Below are 17,847 nucleotides of genomic sequence, written 5' to 3' on the forward strand. Positions count from 1 at the left end.
TGGGGATTAGATGGCAAGTCTGTTAGTTTGGTTGTGGTGTGTGGGGTCTCCACTGGGGGAGGATGTATTGTTTGGTTCCAGTCCTTCTAATGTTATTCAGCGGGTTTATAGCTGAGTGGGTGTTCAGGCCTTGGGGAGGGACTTTGGTTTGGGTTTTAGTTTTGGGTGTTTTCCATGTAAGATCTTGGCTAGGTTTGTGGTGTAGCGGATTGACTTAGTTGGGAGTTGTTTCTGAGCTGATGTGAGCTATGTATTTCTGTATGACGTTTGGGGTTTCTTCATCTTTGTATTTGGTGAGCAGTTGAAATCGAAGTGTGGTGTTCTAGTGGTGGTTCATAACTTCTTGCAATTTTGAGTTTGTGCTGGGTCTCGATATGGGCTTAGTGTTGTGTCAGTGGTAAGGAGGGAGATGTGTCATAATCTGTGCTGGGGACTGATTATGGCTATGTGTTGCTGTTGGAGTGTGGTGATGTCACTGACATTCTTTGTGAAGTGTTGGTGGAGGTTTGGAGTGATGGGTTCTACGGGTGTCAGTTGGACATAATGTGCTGGGCTGGATGGATGTCCCAGTGCTTTCTCTACTTAATAACTGGAGAATAAACCTACATGTAAGCTTACCTTCTGGTGGTTCCTGCGTTTGTGTGGAAGGTGGCTTAGTTTACATCACATGTCTTTATAAGCAAATGAATCTTGAAAGACCCTGCGAAAGAGGCTTGAGACAATCCATCTGTAATGTCCACTGCATAAGTTGTTTAATACATATTAGTACCCAGTGCGGGTGTGGTACCCAGCCAATGAGGAGTCTCAGAACGGGGTATTTACCACACGGTATAGACCCTGTTTTGAGTCTCCTGCCAGGAATCATGTAAGTGTGCTTCCCTTCCCACTTACCTGTGCTTCCTTCTTCTTGGCAAGCACCGGGAAAAGTAGTGTTCCCGGAGCATCTCCGACTCACAAATGGCCGTCATGGAAAGAGAGAAGGATCTACTCGTAGTTCCCCTCTCCCTGATCAATGTCGGACATCTTTTTTCTCGTTTTCTCGCCAGTTGAGAAACTTTTAACACTCCATTTCTCAACTCGAGAAAAGTACACTATTAGTACCCCGGTACGACGTGCCAAGGTACTAACAGTACTCTGAGGGGGTGGGGGGCATTCCCAGGAGGCTTCACTCAGGCTTTTAACTTCTGCCCCGGGGCATTACCTTACCAGTAACGCCCCCCTCTGGTTATATTGCTTAAATAGCAACATATACATGAGGCTTGTGCACCTCAGCAAGGCTGCCTTTTTCTAGAGCAGGTTTGACAAAAGTAGCTAACCCTCAGAAGTAACTATTTCAGACCATCTGGGAGTCAAGCCAATTGTGAGTGAGTGCCATGCGCGTCACTTCACTACACCTTTGCAGCAACTGGGGGTTCCTTAACAATAAGATTCAAGAACTATGTTCCAGAACCAGAAAAAGATACATCATTGGTCCCAATATCACTAACTACATTTTCAGAGTTGACTCCAGCAACTGAAGTCCTAAATATCATAAAATTCATGAAAACTAATCTCCAGGCTATGGCATCTGCAATGCTACCGAGGCCAGGCTTGGTTGACCAGTTATGACACATATACTCACAGATATCAATACTAAATTATGTCAGTAATGCTCCAAATCTCGATCACCCAACTTCTCAAATTGCCTAAAGTGGCTATAAATGTCCTTTGAAATTTCAAGTCTATCTCAGGATTTCACTGTAATGTGCCAAAGCAGTTCAAACAGTTGTCACCACCCATATCTCATCATACGCGTAGCAATACAGACGACTTAATGACAATCGTGATTTCACCCCTCTCGAGGCACTAAAACTGCCCTCGTGAACATCAGAGAGACTTTATGTCATGCACAACCTTTCAGTTGAAATTGATTCCATTGACCCCCACCTTGCTACTGCCCTAGGATGTATATCGAAACCCTCCTCCCTATTGGGTTCCCTCCTTTTTAACTAATGAAATTCACCAGGTTCAATTCCCCCTGGTCTTGTCCACAGTGTCCATGATCTAGTATTGTATACTTATGGATCATGACACTGCAGGATGTGATTCCGTCTTCACATGCCCCCCATTTAGGCCAGCTCCTAAGCATCTAGGAGGTATGCTGATGACGCACAACTAAGTTTCAAAATTCATCGAAGTGCTGGTCATGGTGCAATGGTTATGCACTGCCTCTTTCACCCGCACTGATTGAAGATGCTGATTCTTACCGATCGAACACTCCAGATCTGGGATATTGCTACTAAGGCCCGTGGACTGACAATCACTCCCATTCCCATGGACTCCATCTGTGGGCCTACCACCACCACCTAAGCCACAGGTTCCTTGCCTGGGAGTCATGATTGACAGAGGCTTGTACTACTGGGTCTGTCTCAAAGTCAGATGTTCTCCACCTGAAACCCTTGTGCGGAATCCGCCCCTTCCTGCAGTTGCTATGTCCGGGCCTTCCACTGCAATGGGACCTGTGCAGGGCTGACTGGCAAATCATTGGCTCATTTAGAGAAGGTCCAAAATCATGCCGCCAATCTCAACTTGGGTTGAGCGACGCTTGACCACCTTAAAGGCCATGAAAACATTACAATGGCTGTCAACCAAATAACGCAACGACCTTGATCGTTGCGTGATCCACAAAGCCACCATCAGTCAAGGTCCTCACTACATTACCAGTGTATTAACACACTACCAAAATTTGATTTATTCCATTAAACATCATTTGGATGTTTTGTAGATAAAACGCTATACCCGTGAGGCGTATCCCTCTGGAATTGCTCCCTTTGACCTCATACTGAAGCCTAGCAAGATTACCTTCAGAAGGGGTGACAACGTCTGTATCCTCTATGTTGCCTGCAGACCCCAGACTCATATACACTACTTTACATCCTTCTTCCATTGTCTCCTGGCCCTTCAAGTTGTCCTCTTGTGGTGTACGTACATGCAATACAAATAACAATAAACCAATGAAGAAAATAGAGTTTTCCCTTTCTTGAGTGCTCATTTCAGTATGCCAGAAGGTTAAGCTCAGTCCTTACTTTCCACTGGTACTGCTATATGTTGTGCGGCCCTTCGAGCATCTAACATTCACAGCATCCACTATAATATGCTCACCTTCCTGCTCATGATTCCCAGGCTGATCATATTCAGATGCTCCTCAAAGTCTACAGCCTCACTGGCCTCTTCACCGGATTCCCATGCTGATGATAATCAGATGCTCCTCAAAGTCTACAGCCTCATTGGCCTCTTCACTGGATTCCCATGCTGATGATACTCAGATGCTCCTCAAAGTCTACAGCCTCATTGGCCTCTTCACTGGATTCCCATGCTGATGATACTCAGATGCTCCTCAAAGTCTACAGCCTCATTGGCCTCTTCACTGGATTCCCAGGCTGATGATACTCAGATGCTCCTCAAAGTCTACAGCCTCATTGGCCTCTTCACTGGATTCCCATGCTGATGATACTCAGATGCTCCTCAAGGTCTACAGCCTCATTGGCCTCTTCACTGGATTCCCAAGCTGATGATATTCAGATGCTCCTCAAAGTCTACAGCCTCATTGGCCTCTTCACCGGATTCCCATGCTGATGATAATCAGATTCTCCTTAAAGTCTACAGCCTCACTGGCCTCTTCACTGGATTCCCATGCTGATGATACTCAGATGCTCCTCAAAGTCTACAGCCTCATTGGCCTCTTCACTGGATTCCCATGCTGATGATACTCAGATGTTCCTCAATGTCTACAGCCTCATTGGCCTCTTCACTGGATTCCCATGCTGATGATACTCAGATGTTCCTCAAAGTCTACAGCCTCATTGGCCTCGTCACTGGATTCCCATGCTGATGATACTCAGATGTTCCCCAAAGTCCACAACCTCATTGGCCTCTTCACTGGATTCCCATGCTGATGATACTCAGATGCTCCTCAAAGTCCACAGCCTCATTGGCCTCTTCACCGGATTCCCATGCTGATGATACTCAGATGCTCCTCAAAGTCTACAGCCTCATTGGCCTCTTCACCGGATTCCCATGCTGATGATACTCAGATGTTCCTCAAAGTCTACAGCATCATTGGCCTCGTCACTGGATTCCCATGCTGACGATACTCAGATGTTCCTCAAAGTCTACAGCCTCATTGGCCTCTTCACTGGGTTCCCATGCTGACGATACTGAGATGTTCCTCAAAGTCTACAGCCTCATTGGCCTTGTCACTGGATTCCCATGCTGATGATACTCAGATGTTCCCCAAAGTCCACAACCTCATTGGCCTCTTCACTGGATTCCCATGCTGATGATACTCAGATGTTCCTCAAAGTCCACAGCCTCATTGGCCTCGTCACTGGATTCCCATGCTGATGATACTCAGATGTTCCTCAAAGTCCACAGCCTCATTGGCCTCGTCACTGGATTCCCATGCTGATGATACTGAGATGTTCCCCAAAGTCCACAACCTCATTGGCCTCTTCACTGGATTCCCATGCTGATGATACTCAGATGCTCCTCAAAGTCTACAGCCTCATTGGCCTCTTCACCAGATTCCCCTGCTGATGATACTCAGATGCTCCTCAAAGTCTACAGCCTCATTGGCCTCTTCACTGGATTCCCATGCTGATGATACTCAGATGTTCCTCAATGTCTACAGCCTCATTGGCCTCTTCACCGGATTCCCATGCTGATGATACTCAGATGTTCCTCAAAGTCTACAGACTCATTGGCCTCGTCACTGGATTCCCACGCTGATGATACTCAGATGTTCCTCAAAGTCTACAGCCTCATTGGCCTCGTCACTGGATTCCCATGCTGATGATACTCAGATGTTCCTCAAAGTCTACAGCCTCATTGGCCTCTTCACTGGATTCCCATGCTGATGATACTGAGATGTTCCTCAAAGTCTACAGCCTCATTGGCCTCGCCACTGGATTCCCATGCTGATGATACTGAGATGTTCCTCAAAGTCCACAGCCTCATTGGCCTCTTCACTGGATTCCCATGCTGATGATACTCAGATGTTCCTCAAAGTCTACAGCCTCATTGGCCTCGTCACTGGATTCCCATGCTGATGATACTCAGATGTTCCTCAAAGTCTACAGCCTCATTGGCCTCGTCACTGGATTCCCATGCTGATGATACTCAGATGCTCCTCAAAGTCTACAGCCTCATTGGCCTCTTCACCGGATTCCCATGCTGATGATACTCAGATGCTCCTCAAAGTCTACAGCCTCATTGGCCTCTTCACCGGATTCCCATGCTGATGATACTCAGATGTTCCTCAATGTCTACAGCCTCATTGGCCTCTGCACTGGATTCCCATGCTGATGATACTCAGATGTTCCTCAAAGTCTACAGCCTCATTGGCCTCGTGACTGGATTCCCATGCTGATGATACTCAGATGTTCCTCAAAGTCTACAGCCTCATTGGCCTCTTCACTGGATTCCCATGCTGATGATACTGAGATGTTCCTCAAAGTCTACAGCCTCATTGGCCTCGTCACTGGATTCCCAAGCTGATGATACTCAGATGTTCCTCAAAGTCTACAGCCTCATTGGCCTCGTCACTGGATTCCCAGGCTGATGATACTCAGATGCTCCTCAAAGTCTACAGCCTCATTGGCCTCTTCACTGGATTCCCATGCTGATGATACTCAGATGCTCCTCAAAGTCTACAGCCTCATTGGCCTCTTCACTGGATTCCCAAGCTGATGATATTCAGATGCTCCTCAAAGTCTACAGCCTCATTGGCCTCTTCACCGGATTCCCATGCTGATGATAATCAGATTCTCCTCAAAGTCTACAGCCTCACTGGCATCTTCACCGGATTCCCATGCTGATGATACTCAGATGCTCCTCAAAGTCTACAGCCTCACTGGCCTCTTCACCGGATTCCCATGCTGATGATACTCAGATGCTCCTCAAAGTCTACAGCCTCATTGGCCTCTTCACTGGATTCCCATGCTGATGATACTCAGATGTTCCTCAATGTCTACAGCCTCTTTGGCCTCTTCACTGGATTCCCATGCTGATGATACTCAGATGTTCCTCAAAGTCTACAGCCTCATTGGCCTCGTCACTGGATTCCCATGCTGATGATACTCAGATGTTCCCCAAAGTCCACAACCTCATTGGCCTCTTCACTGGATTCCCATGCTGATGATACTCAGATGCTCCTCAAAGTCTACAGCCTCATTGGCCTCTTCACCGGATTCCCATGCTGATGATACTCAGATGCTCCTCAAAGTCTACAGCCTCATTGACCTCTTCACCGGATTCCCATGCTGATGATACTCAGATGTTCCTCAAAGTCTACAGCATCATTGGCCTCGTCACTGGATTCCCATGCTGACGATACTCAGATGTTCCTCAAAGTCTACAGCCTCATTGGCCTCTTCACTGGGTTCCCATGCTGACGATACTCAGATGTTCCTCAAAGTCTACAGCCTCATTGGCCTCGTCACTGGATTCCCATGCTGATGATACTCAGATGTTCCCCAAAGTCCACAACCTCATTGGCCTCTTCACTGGATTCCCATGCTGATGATACTCAGATGTTCCTCAAAGTCCACAGCCTCATTGGCCTCGTCACTGGATTCCCATGCTGATGATACTCAGATGTTCCTCAAAGTCCACAGCCTCATTGGCCTCGTCACTGGATTCCCATGCTGATGATACTGAGATGTTCCCCAAAGTCCACAACCTCATTGGCCTCTTCACTGGATTCCCATGATGATGATACTCAGATGCTCCTCAAAGTCTACAGCCTCATTGGCCTCTTCACCGGATTCCCCTGCTGATGATACTCAGATGCTCCTCAAAGTCTACAGCCTCATTGGCCTCTTCACCGGATTCCCATGCTGATGATACTCAGATGTTCCTCAATGTCTACAGCCTCATTGGCCTCTTCACCGGATTCCCATGCTGATGATACTCAGATGTTCCTCAAAGTCTACAGACTCATTGGCCTCGTCACCGGATTCCCATGCTGATGATACTCAGATGTTCCTCAAAGTCTACAGCCTCATTGGCCTCTTCACTGGATTCCCATGCTGATGATACTGAGATGTTCCTCAAAGTCTACAGCCTCATTGGCCTCGTCACTGGATTCCCATGCTGATGATACTGAGATGTTCCTCAAAGTCCACAACCTCATTGGCCTCGTCACTGGATTCCCATGCTGATGATACTGAGATGTTCCCCAAAGTCCACAACCTCATTGGCCTCTTCACTGGATTCCCATGCTGATGATACTCAGATGCTCCTCAAAGTCTACAGCCTCATTGGCCTCTTCACCGGATTCCCCTGCTGATGATACTCAGATGCTCCTCAAAGTCTACAGCCTCATTGGCCTCTTCACCGGATTCCCATGCTGATGATACTCAGATGTTCCTCAATGTCTACAGCCTCATTGGCCTCTTCACCGGATTCCCATGCTGATGATACTCAGATGTTCCTCAAAGTCTACAGACTCATTGGCCTCGTCACTGGATTCCCATGCTGATGATACTCAGATGTTCCTCAAAGTCTACAGCCTCATTGGCCTCGTCACTGGATTCCCATGCTGATGATACTCAGATGTTCCTCAAAGTCTACAGCCTCATTGGCCTCTTCACTGGATTCCCATGCTGATGATACTGAGATGTTCCTCAAAGTCTACAGCCTCATTGGCCTCGTCACTGGATTCCCATGCTGATGATACTCAGATGTTCCTCAAAGTCCACAACCTCATTGGCCTCTTCACTGGATTCCCATGCTGATGATACTCAGATGTTCCTCAAAGTCTACAGCCTCATTGGCCTCGTCACTGGATTCCCATGCTGATGATACTCAGATGTTCCTCAAAGTCTACAGCCTCATTGGCCTCGTCACTGGATTCCCATGCTGATGATACTGAGATGTTCCTCAAAGTCTACAGCCTCATTGGCCTCGTCACTGGATTCCCAAGCTGATGATACTCAAATGTTCCTCAAAGTCTACAGCCTCATTGGCCTCGTCACTGGATTCCCATGCTGATGATACTCAGATGTTCCTCAAAGTCTACAGCCTCATTGGCCTCTTCACTGGATTCCCATGCTGATGATACTGAGATGTTCCTCAAAGTCTACAGCCTCATTGGCCTCGTCACTGGATTCCCATGCTGGTGATACTGAGATGTTCCCCAAAGTCCACAACCTCATTGGCCTCTTCACTGGATTCCCATGCTGGTGATATTCAGATGTTCCTCAAAGTCTACAGCCTCATTGGCCTCTTCACTGGATTCCCATGCTGATGATAATCAGATGCTCCTCAAAGTCTACAGCCTCACTGGCCTCTTCACTGGATTCCCATGCTGATGATAATCAGATGCTCCTCAAAGTCTACAGCCTTATTGGCCTCTTCACCGGATTCCCATGCTGATGATACTCAGATGCTCCTCAAAGTCTACAGCCTCATTGGCCTCTTCACTGGATTCCCATGCTGATGATACTCAGATGCTCCTCAAAGTCTACAGCCTCATTGGCCTCTTCACTGGATTCCCATGCTGATGATACTCAGATGCTCCTCAAAGTCTACAGCCTCATTGGCCTCTTCACTGGATTCCCATGCTGATGATACTCAGATGTTCCTCAAAGTCTACAGCCTCATTGGCCTCTTCACTGGATTCCCATGCTGATGATACTGAGATGTTCCTCAAAGTCTACAGCCTCATTGGCCTCGTCACTGGATTCCCATGCTGATGATACTCAGATGTTCCTCAAAGTCCACAACCTCATTGGCCTCTTCACTGGATTCCCATGCTGATGATACTCAGATGTTCCTCAAAGTCTACAACCTCATTGGCCTCGTCACTGGATTCCCATGCTGATGATACTCAGATGTTCCTCAAAGTCTACAGCCTCATTGGCCTCGTCACTGGATTCCCATGCTGATGATACTGAGATGTTCCTCAAAGTCTACAGCCTCATTGGCCTCGTCACTGGATTCCCAAGCTGATGATACTCAAATGTTCCTCAAAGTCTACAGCCTCATTGGCCTCGTCACTGGATTCCCATGCTGATGATACTCAGATGTTCCTCAAAGTCTACAGCCTCATTGGCCTCTTCACTGGATTCCCATGCTGATGATACTGAGATGTTCCTCAAAGTCTACAGCCTCATTGGCCTCGTCACTGGATTCCCATGCTGGTGATACTGAGATGTTCCCCAAAGTCCACAACCTCATTGGCCTCTTCACTGGATTCCCATGCTGGTGATATTCAGATGTTCCTCAAAGTCTACAGCCTCATTGGCCTCTTCACTGGATTCCCATGCTGATGATAATCAGATGCTCCTCAAAGTCTACAGCCTCACTGGCCTCTTCACTGGATTCCCATGCTGATGATAATCAGATGCTCCTCAAAGTCTACAGCCTTATTGGCCTCTTCACCGGATTCCCATGCTGATGATACTCAGATGCTCCTCAAAGTCTACAGCCTCATTGGCCTCTTCACTGGATTCCCATGCTGATGATACTCAGATGTTCCTCAAAGTCTACAGCCTCATTGGCCTCTTCACTGGATTCCCAAGCTGATGATATTCAGATGCTCCTCAAAGTCTACAGCCTCACTGGCCTCTTTACTGATGGTTTGGAATGCCTTCAGACCATTAAGAACTAGATCTACCAAAGTGGCCTTAAACGTATTGGCTCAAAGATAAAAGATATGATCTTGCGTTTTGTGCCAAAGTCCTCGCCTGACCCTTGAGTTGAAGGGTGGAGTAGCTTATGAGGGGGTTGGGGGGCTAATGCCAGGACAATAATGGGCCCGGGGTCAGTATGGGGAGGATCCCCTGACTTTCCCCACCATACCGTAGATCTGTGGCAGGGGAGTGCCACAAGAACCTAACTCAAGATTCTGTCCTTTTAAGGGCCCACCATAGCATGGGGATAAATGTGAAAATCACAAACCCCCCCTGGCCGTGTTGATCCCTCAGATGTGCTCTCCCTCATGGTGATCATTCCCTTGTAAGGTGATTGTGAATGGTAAAGACAGGATGAAGATGGCAAGGAGAGCAGGGATCGGAACAGACCAACAACAGAAATTAGAAAGCCAAACTTGAAAGAGGCAGATCACAGCAGTAAAAGATTATTTTGTATCTAGCGTCAGTTGGCGAGTGGTTGAGGCAAACTCAGACCATGGACTATATAGGTCCACTGTGTCTCCCCTTCCTGAGCAAACATGAATTCAGAATCCAAGATGGAGGGGAGCCAATATTATGGCTCACTTTGCGACCCATGCAGAAAGGAAGTGGGAATAATAGAAAGGCGGTTGGGCTGCAGTCCAGTGGAGCGCAACCAATCACAATCCCCAGTTTCAATCCCCACAGACCTTGGCAGGATGTCCATGGAGGTGGGGCCATTCCCCTACATAAGGCATGCGCGTTGTCAGAGGAGTGTAGGTGTTCATAGACCGTAAATGTATGGTGCATGAGGCTGGAGAAAAAAGAAAAAAAGAGGAGGTGAAGTTAGGGAGACGCCAAGAAGGATGGAGAATATGTGGACATAGAGGAGGTGTTTAAGCTGGTGAGGAGAGGAGGAGGCTGGAGAGAGGAAGAGGGAGAGAGGGAAGGTGAAATAACAAGTTGGAGGTGGCGTGATGGACAGTATGAGTCATTCAACAGATAGAGGGAGAGTAATGGGGAGATCAGGAATTTGAGATTAGCTAATGTAGGGAAGATATGTAAATAAGTAGAGAAGTTACAGAACGGTTCCACAGGAGGAAAGGAAAACAAACCATGATGAGAAGGAGCTAGAATAAAGAAAGAGGGGATGCAGGCACAAGACAAGCATGATCGAATGGAAGTGAGAGCTAGAGGGACGAACAAGTGGCAGAGTTGAGGAGGTGTTAGGACAGATGAAAAGGGCTTCCAGAGGCGAGGAAGTAGGCCCTCTCTTAGGAACTGGATTGTGTTAGCTCATTGAGGAGCTGGTGGAAGCTTAAGGATTAGGGAACAGAGACAGGTCCCCTAGAGAGGAAGACCAAGCTTGCAGACCAGACTGGGCCCCTGGTGGAACCTTTAGGATTTAGACTGGCTGCTCCCTGAACTCCCGCTTGCTGCTGTCAACGCCTACCATGCAGGTGCATCCAGGCCCTGAGACCATTTAGTAAAAGGGATTGTGAGACCCAGAGAAAAGAGGATGAAGATAAGCAGGCAGTGAAAAAAGAAACCAAGGACCAGAAAGAGGCAATGTGCCACTTAAGTCCCCACACTGAGAGCGTCTGAGACAGCTAGTGGGTGGACCCCAGGCTCGAGAGACTTTCTTGTTGCATTAGGAAACATGTGTTTGCAATCCAGAGGCATTTGACTGTCTGAAACCCACAGAGAAACCATCCTCTCTTTATGTTGCCTTGTTCCTTCTGTTGGATCGAGTCATAAAGAATCTGGTTTTGTTAATTACTAGTGTACAGGCCGGTGCACAGGGGCCAAAGTTCAGGTTTTCATCAACATAGTAGGACCACTATATATCCATCCTAAGCCTACAGCTCCCTCTAGTGGTGACAATAGGCGAAGCTATGCCAATTGGCATTGTCACTATATATCCTAAGGCAACAGCTCCCTCTAGCCATAACAACAGGCAAAGCTATGCGAATTGGCATTGCCACTATATATCCTAAGGCAACAGCTCCCTCTAGCAATAACAACAGGTGAAGCTATGCAAATTGGCATTGCCACTATATATCCTATGGCAACAGCTCCCTATAGCGGTGACAACAGGCAAAGCTACTGCATTGGACAAACATACATCTGGCCTTTTATTATATTGTTAGATAGATGAAAACATCTGTATTCACCTCTCATTGATCCTGCTCAGCTTCATGACAAACTCCATTACCTGCTTCGTTCTCCAGCTCACGTGACTACTCATTCAGCATTCATTGGTGCCTTTGTCACCCTCATAACACATGAAAAAAACCTCAGATAACACCTGCATCCCAGCCTAAGCATTATGGTGATTCAAGAGGGCATTCAATATCTTATAGACGCTCTTGTATGTTCATCGTTCAATCATCATTGGCTTCTTCATCAATGGGAAATTAGACTATGCTAATTCCTTCAAATGTAAACTGTCCCACTGCCAATTGGGTAGATTCCAAAAAGACCCCAACTCTGCTTTCAGGCATGCCACTGGATATAAGAATGGAGACCATGGCACTCCTGCTTGGCCATTATTCGTTGGACGTCAGTTCATAGGAAACTGCAACTCAATCGTCTCTGTTTAATTGCCTATCTGACGTTGACAAAAAAAAAACCTGTGAAAAGAATCTCCAAATACACCATTGTTCACTCCGGCAAAGTTCAATTTTCTAATGATCCCCTACCTTCAACTACATTGAAACAGATGGTAGATGATTCTCTGTTCAAGCTCTCAAACTCTGGAACAGCCTCCCTCACAACATTAGCAGTATCTCTTTGGTCACCCCTCTGCCAGAAAGATAGAAATAACTATTGAATCCCAATGATGTTATAACAATTAGATTCAACTCTTTGAAGGAAATGCTGAGATTAATTAAAACCATTTAACATTTTCTTTTCCTAGGAAGACGTCTAAAGTTTCAACAATCGCATACAGTTTTCAATAAGTGGACTTGCTAATTAAAATTGTGTAAATATTAGTAGGATGTCTCATCCCAATTCCTGGAAAAAGAATGGCTTCACTTTTTAAGTTAAAGCCAACGTTATGCTTAAAAAGAACAAAGAACACAACCAATTATTTCTAGATGACTTTGATTGTTTTGGTTTTGTGTGGTATGTTCGCCAATCCTGATTCATAAAATAGGTAGCACGCATTCATCAAATCATTCATAAATTGAATCAAATGGTAAAAGGGAAAATAAATTGTGGGCAAGAACAGAAAGGTGACCTTAGTTAAATTCAAGAGATCAAAGGAGAAATATGCTGTGTCATTATTGAGAAACACAGAAGCTGACATGTCACCCTATAGGTCTGCAGGATCTTAAAACAGATCTTTAACACCGGATAGAACAACGCTACCTGAGGTTATGGTGCTGTGAAACTTCTAGGTCTCTTTCTACAAGATAGATAACAATTGGTACTAAATAGGGCCACATTACGAGGGACAAGGTGTGAGAAAAAGTGGTGGTAATTCCATTACTGCCACTTTTCCCATACTGCCAAATTACACATTTGGTGGAATTACCACCGGCGGAATAACTGAGTGGCAACTCTGCTGATTTTTCGAGGAAAAGTAGAGGTAATTCTGACAAAAATCCCCAATGGAGTCCTACGGACTCCAACAAATAAGGATGTACACCACATACCATTATGGTAAACCCACGGGACCATGTGGCGGTAATGGTAATTCTGTTAGGTGGAATTTCAGTTGATTTACTGCTGAAATACAGCCAAACTCGTAATAAAGCCTGTAAGTGTACACTGTATATCAGCAACACACAAATTGTGCACAATGTTACCAGTCGATAATGCCATTGACGTGGTACCATTGGCAAGTGTCTGCCAAGCTTACATCTTTATCTGTTCAATTTTCAAAATTCTCTAGGAACAGCAATTTAGAGTCCAGAGGGTCTCTAGCACAATGAACGCGAGAAGCAGTGCGCTGGGCCGATTCCAGATTCTAAATCAGCGTACGCAATGCGCCTTCCCCTTTTCTGGAACTCAGAACAAGAAGTTCAACACTAGAAACACTTGGGTACATGCACGATAAAAATGACATATCATATCATACAGCTTCTTGATTTGGAGTGGGTTCCAAAATAGTGAGTGCACTCTTGTCAGTAATGCTATTTCTCTAAACATGTAGGTTTGAATGCAAAAATGTAAATTTTCGGATTGATCTTTAGAGCATGATCTTCTTTTCTGCAATTAATCCCCTTTTGAACCTCTATACTCATAAATTGGCCTGGATGAACTTTACCACTAGAACCACAAATCAACCGAATGTTTGGTCCGACCAAGTAGAACTTCGGACAAATTTATAAAATGTTTTGTCCGAAGCTCAACCACATGACGTAAAGGCGGCGCATGGTTGGAGATCCTTTTCAGTCTCACACAGGTTTCAGGGAGACAGGTGGTAAATTGCTGAATGCCAACACAAGAAATTTAGGGAAGGGGGCTATACTGCAGTGCTGTCAGAGTAGTTGTGGGTGAACACACCAATGCAATCTGGTGTAAGTTTAGGAAGAGGACATCTCTGAGTGAGCGCTGCTTGGGTGACTGTGAGAGACACACGCACGTGACTCTTGATTTCATTAGGGCATTTTGTTGTGGGAGAGTCACGCTCAACGGATTTCAATGAGAGGAGGAGCACAGATTCAGGGGAGTAGGTAACACCTGCAAATATATTTGGACTAGCCAACCTTGAGGCCGTTGTTAACAAATACTATTACCCGCTATAATGTTACTGATTTTACTGCACTGTAAAGGAAGAAAGTCTGACATGTGAACTTTAGGGATGGACTTTCTGACAAGCTTGCAAACTTCACACAAGTTGTAAATGCCAAATAAACAAACCTGGAAACGGATATTGTGGCACAGCTGATCAGATGAAGCCCCTCTTTGCCGTAAGCGCCCCCGGAGATAGCCACCCTCCATATGGGAGGATGATCAGTCATGGAGTGCTGATGCTTTCAGGAAGTGCTGCAAAGGACACAGAAAGTGATCTTTCAGCCCAATAATCTCATACAAATGTCTTTGATGGTTGTATCCGACTTCATACACCAAAGTGACTGGAGGATAGCACAGGGGCAACGTGCTGGTCCTGGAAGCAAGACCATGCACATCAACAGAGGTTTGAATCCTGGATCCGTGCTTAGAAACAACTCAGGTATTAAGTGCGTTTTAAAAAACCTATAAAATAAAAAATAAAAAAGTCCAGGATGAATAAAAGTGTCTGTACAGTTGGCAAATGTGTATTTACAATGTTCTGTCTCACTGGTCTCTATTAAGAAGATAACATATTGTGTGATTAGAAATGGGAGAGGGGATAACAAGCAAAAACAATGACCACAAGCAGGTGACCTTACTATGGATCTTCTATCACTGGGAATTTTACGTCTCCATAGTACAGCTGTGAAAACCCAACCATAGCCCCTATCCAACGTTATAAAATCATTGAATTAGGAACAAAAGCTAAATGTATTAACTTGTAATTATAGCACTTAAAAGTAATAAGTTGACAGGGCAAAGTAGACAACCATTATGCAAAAAATTATGAACGTTCAATATTGCATGTGTACGTTTACTAAAGTATGATCTCACGGATTGTGCTGTTGCAAAAGTGTTTGTTGCTGTTGCGTGATCTATTACTATGAAGTTGTTCACAATCGAATGCCGAAGAAGCGCCAGTATCCCCCATCAGTCATTACACACAATAAATATATTTTTATCAGATTTCATTTATTGAAACTCCTCTCAACAATCAGCAGCAGTGCCTGAAATCAAGAACTTTAGGCTGCACACCCTGTTTACGTGATGACGCAAGATCTGCGCCCAGCTGTCAACGTGGGCACTAGTTCACCCATCTTCCGAGTTCTAGTTGGTACAGCTATGTGTACCGAGACACTGAGATAGACTTCTGGGAGAAATGACATGGGATTCTGGCCCCTACCGCGATCACCTTACACACTGCTGAGAAACGCCATATGGTGCCCTGACGGGCTTTGCCCCATCAGGCAGAAGCCCCATCTGGCCACTGAGCACAGTAACTGAGCAAGTCAGAGTGAGGTTTGAGAAAGCGCTCAGTCGGCCAACCTACATACTAAGGAACTTGGAATGGGTGCCTGGGGTCTCTAATGGCTCAAGCAGCTGTTTTGCTGAACCAAACCTTCTGGTCTCCTATAACCCCTAGGCAATGAATGGGCTCGCCAGAATATCCCCTTCCCACATCTGCTAATTCCCAGATCCTTGTGGTCCAGAGGAGGATAGAGAGAGACTGGGTCTGAAAGTGGCAATGTGAGCAAGTGAAATGGGACCTGTTTACAAGAGGCTAGTGGCGGGCGCATGGGAGGGGCACCAGGTTCAAAGGCCTAACCTATGTGCTTTTATGATTCTTTCATGCATTGTCAAGAATTTCATTCCTTTTTCCTTTGCTTGCTATAGAATGTTTTGGTCTGTTATATCTGGTTGCCGGTGCATCTGCCTATCCAGGTTTCAAACTGCTCCCAGCACCAACATTGCCTAAATTCTACATTGCTAAAACAATACACACACTAGGCCATGGCGATTGACGACAAAACAGACATCAAACATCAGCACACTACACCAATAAAACCCACATACAACACTAAAGGCCAAGCAATACTTGCACTACAAGAACTCAAGGCTCCACCTCGTACACAAATATCTCTATACTCTTGACACAAAACACATATAAATTGACCTACATGCATGGCTCAGGGTAATTCCAGTCTGCACTTGTCAACAAAATAGCAAAGCTATCTTGCATCCCGTTAGCTGGGTGAAGGTAAGGGAAGTGAACTTCTTTACTAAGTTCCAGTGCCAAGGTACATACATCAGGTAAGTCCAAGGGTATGTAAGTAGGAAGTTACACAGGAGACATCCACCGGCCTCCTCTCTCACAGGCTGCTTCACTCCAACTGACCTACATGGAGCTTACAGGGGCACTCACACCACAACATCATGGGAGGATAGCTCTTCGGCAACATGCTTGCCTTGGAAGCAAGACGAAACCGCGCAACACAGGTTTGATTCCCGGGTCGGCGATTAGAAACCTCTGGGTATTAAGAGCGTTATAAATAACCTTTCATATCTTATCTTATCATAACATTCCATAGGCATAACATTCCAAAAGGCATTCTCTCAGGGAAGCATTCATGGAGGTTAAAAGGAGGGAACACAAGACACAACACATCTCCCTCCGCAACAGAAACCAGGATAAAGGTACAGAAAGAAGTGCGAGGGGAAATACACAGGGTAATGCGACGAAAGTATGAAACCAATAACACTTTGGCCACCTCCACTCCAAACTCCAAAACTCCAATCAAAATCCCACTCACTCCTTTCCAAAGAACAAGGAGACATGCCTCATGCTCCCACCAACATAGTCCCTTCAATGACCTGGAAAGTGGCCAATCTACTATGCAATACACTCATAATCTGTAGCAGGCCTACCACAGACACTCAGACCAAAGAACCATCCAAAGAACTTAACTATCAACACACCAGCATTGCCACACGATCCCAAAAAGGCACCTTCATTCATCCTGCTGCCAGCAACTAAGGTGTATTGAAACACAGCACCCCCTTCATCTTCTGCTACCAGAACAAATTCCCAAAGCTCAAAATGCACAGAGCACAGGCACCCGCTCTGTGCACGGCAGGCGGAGAGGACCACCCCCTAAGGTACCAGCAACCAACTCCCCAAGGCACAGGCAGGAAACCCCCTCAGGTGTGGTGTCCAACACCCCAATATTTGTGGCACGGGTGGCAGAACACCCCAACAAAACTAATGCTGGTTTCCAAACCCCAACTCTAAGGCACAGGTGGCAGAACACCCCTATAAAACTAGTGCCATGTTCCAAACCCCAAAATGTGTGGCACGGGTTGCAGAACACCCCTATAAAACTGGTGCTGGGTTCCAAATCCCAATATTTGTGGCACGGGTGGCAGAACACCCCAACAAAACTAATGCCGGGTTCCAAACCCCAACTCTGAGGCACAGGTGGCAGAACACCCCTATAAAACTAGTGCCATGTTCCAAACCCCAAAATGTGTGTCACGGGTTGCAGAACACCCCTATAAAACTGGTGCTGGGTTCCAAATCCCAATATTTGTGGCACGGGTGGCAGAACACCCCAACAAAACTAGTGCCCGG

This window comes from Ambystoma mexicanum, chromosome 12 (genome assembly GCF_040938575.1).
Source record: "Ambystoma mexicanum isolate Mex_15411 chromosome 12, UKY_AmexF1_1, whole genome shotgun sequence".
Taxonomy (NCBI): Eukaryota; Metazoa; Chordata; class Amphibia; order Caudata; family Ambystomatidae; genus Ambystoma; species Ambystoma mexicanum.